A 3,461-nucleotide genomic window follows, 5' to 3' on the forward strand; every position below is an offset into this window, starting at 1 on the left:
TGAGCTGGTATCTCAATGTGGTTTTGATTTGTATTTCTCTGATTTTTAGTGATGTTGAACATCTTTTAATGTGTCTGGTAGCCATTTGAATGTCTTTTTCTATTCCTGTCTTCTACCCATATCTTCATTGGATTATTTGTTTTCCAGATGTTAAGTTTGGTATTTTCTTTATAGATTTTGGATAGTAGCCCTTTATCTGATATGTCATTTGCAAATATCTTCTCCAATTCTTTGGTTGCCTTTTAGTTTTGTTGATTGTTTCCTTTGCTGTGCAGAAGCTTTTTATCTTGATTAGGTCCCAATAGTTTATTTTTTTCTTTTAGTTCCCTTGCCTTTGGAGACGTGTCAAGTAAGAAGTTGCTGTGGCTGAGGTCAAAGAGGTTGTTGCCTGTTTTCTCTTCTAGGTTTTTGGTGGTTTCCTGTCACACATTTGGGTCTTTCATCCATTTTGGAATTTATTTTTATGTATAGTGTAAGAAAGTGGTCCAGTTTCATTCTTCCGCATGTTGCTGTCCAGTTTTCCCAGCACTATTTGCTAAAGAGACTGTCATTTTTCCATTGGATGCTCTTTCCTGCTTTGTCGAAGATTAAATGGCCATAAATTTGTGTGTCTAATTATGGGTTCTCTATTTTATTCCATTGGTACATGTGTCTGTTTTTGTGCCAGTACCATCACAGATGACATAATGCTCTACATGGAAAACCTGAAAAACTCCACCAAAAAACCGGCTAGAACTGACACATGAATTCAGCTAGTCTCAGAATATAAAATAAATGTACAGAAATCAGTTGCATTTCTATACGCTAATAATGAAGCAATAGAAAGAGATAACAAGGAATTAATCCCTTTTATAATTGCACCAAGAACCATAAAATGCTTAGTAATAAACCTAACCAAAGAGGTAAAAGATTTGTATACTGAAAACTATAGAAAGCTTATTGAAAGAAAGTGAAGAAGCCACAAAGAAATGAAAAAAAAAAAAAACATTCCATGTTCATGGGTTGGAGGAACAAATATTGTTAAAATGTTGATACCACCCAAAGCAATCTACACATTCAATGCAATCCCAATCAAAATACTACCAGCATTCTCAAAGGTAGAACAAACAATCTTAAAATTTGTTTGGAACCAGAAAACACACTGAATAGCCAAAGTAATATCGAAAAAGAAAACCAAAGCTGGAGGCATCACAGCCTCAGATTTAACCTGTATCACTTAGTATAATATTCTGTAGAGGCATCCATGTTGTTGCAAAAGCAAGATTTCATTTTTTAAGGCTGATTAATATTCAATTGTGTATATATACCACTTTTTTATAATTGATATTTTATTGGTTGTTCTAAGGATCACTACACAAATTTCAATTTGTACACAATTCTTAACATATATACTGAAAACCCAAAAAGGTCACGTAGCTGCAATTGTTTTGTGAAAGTTATTCCAGTGGCAATCCTGCTTAAAATTTGGAGGCAAATCTTTCTTAACAGTATATAAATTACCAATATCTTAAATGTTGATACACTGTAACATTGTTAAGTCCCATTATTTCACAATTAATAAAATATACATTACATATCCAAATTTTCAATCTTATATAGCACATTGACAAAGTTACTAGATAAACTGGACTACCACTACAAAGATGTTGTGGAGTGCACAAAATTCTGTCAGGGAGAGCCGAGATCAAGGAGTGGTTTTCCTCAGGAAACAATCCTACAAAGAACAAATGGGAATAGTAGTAATTTAAAATGTTCAAGACATATTAAATGCATGACTGACTCCAGATTTCCATTTAGTATGCTTTGTATTATAGGATATAAAAACTACCCCATCCAGGGATGCTTTTTCCAGGATATAACAACTATCAAGTTGAGTGCCTGACTCTTGGTTGTAGTTCAGGTTGTGATCTCACAGTTCATGGGTTCGAGCCCCACATCTGGCTCTGTGCTGACAGTGTGGATCTGCCACTCTGTTGTTCATGCTCTGTCTCTGTCAAAAATAAATAAATAAACCTTTAAAAAAAACCTATCCCATGTATGGAATGTTAAGCTGTCACCCAAGATAATCAAAACCTCCCATATTCAATATACCGCTATTTTCTTGTTGTACCAAAAAGTAAACAACCATACAATTATTTCACTTCTTAAAAAAAAAAAGAACATTTACACTTAAAAAGTAGTATGAATGAGATTTCTTCCTTCTTAAAAATGTTTATAGAGCTACTAAAAAACTTGCACTTACAAAATAGTTGATAAAAAATATTCCTCTGGATTGTACAAGAAAGGAGACAGGGAGCACTGATAAGACATGGTATGTGATATTAATCAAACTTGGCTTCTTTCTCTCCTGCTTCATCAGAGGCTGGACTCTCCTCATTTTAGTTTCTCCATTTCTGCATGTAAGTCTTCTTTCATTTCTTGGTTAGCCACTTCAACCTGTTCTCCCTTTGGTGCCCCTTTCCACTTTGTTTCCACTTTTTTTGTCTGAAGATTTATTCCTTCCTGCCACTTGTTTTGGCTTTGTTTCCACTTTTCAGGAGCGGGTTTGTCTGACAACGTCCCCAATCTCGTCTTGGGCTCCTGCTTTGCCACCCCCTCAGTGGAGATGAACTTTCTTTTAGGTATCATGGCAAAGTAGCTGGTGTGTGCTGGGTGCCTGAGGGTCAACGGGGTGCTGAGAGCCTTCATGAAGTTGGGCTCTATACTGCTTTTCTTTTACCCTTTCAACTATGGATGGACACTTAGCTTGTTTCCATATCATGACTATTATAAGTAATGCTACAATAAACATAGGGTTACATGTATCTTTTAGAATTAACTTTTCATGAGTTCTTTTTGGCAAATACCCAATAGTGGAATTATTGGAATATACAGTATTTTTAGTTTTAATTTTTGAGGAATCTTCATACTGTTTTCCACAATGACTCTACCAATTTGCATTCCCACAAACAGTGCACAAGGGTTCTTTTTTCTCCACATCCAAACCAACACTTGTTATTTCTTGTCATTTTCACTTTAGCCATTCTAACTCACATGAGGTGATATCTCATTGTGTTTTCTAAATGTTTATTTATTTTTTTAGAGAAAGAGAGAGAACACACAGGGGAGGGGCAGAGAGAGAGGGAGACAGGATCTGAAGCAAGCTCTGTGCTGACAGCAGAGAGCCTGATGCGGGGCTCAAACTCACAAACTGAGAGATCACGACTAGAGCCAAAGTTGGACACTTAACCAACTGAGACCCCTAGGTGCCCCTCTGTGTGGTTTTGACTTGCCCTTCCCAGATGAGGATGACTGATGTTGACAATCATTTCATTTGTCAGTTACCCATCTGTATGTCTTCTTTGGGAAAAGGTCTATTCAGAATTTCTTCCCAGGTTTTAATCAGATTGTTTAAGTTTGTGGTGTTGCATTGCATAAGTTCTTTATATATTTTGGATACTGACCCCTTATTGGATATATCA

At 35.9% G+C, this 3,461-nt stretch overlaps 1 pseudogene; it reads right to left on the minus strand.

The window, feature by feature from the left end:
* Positions 1-2,321: 2,321 nt before the first annotated feature.
* Positions 2,322-2,688, minus strand: LOC115506811 (annotated as a pseudogene).
* Between the last annotated feature and the right edge of the window lie 773 nt (positions 2,689-3,461).

This window comes from Lynx canadensis, chromosome X (assembly GCF_007474595.2).
Source record: "Lynx canadensis isolate LIC74 chromosome X, mLynCan4.pri.v2, whole genome shotgun sequence".
NCBI classification, from domain to species: Eukaryota; Metazoa; Chordata; class Mammalia; order Carnivora; family Felidae; genus Lynx; species Lynx canadensis.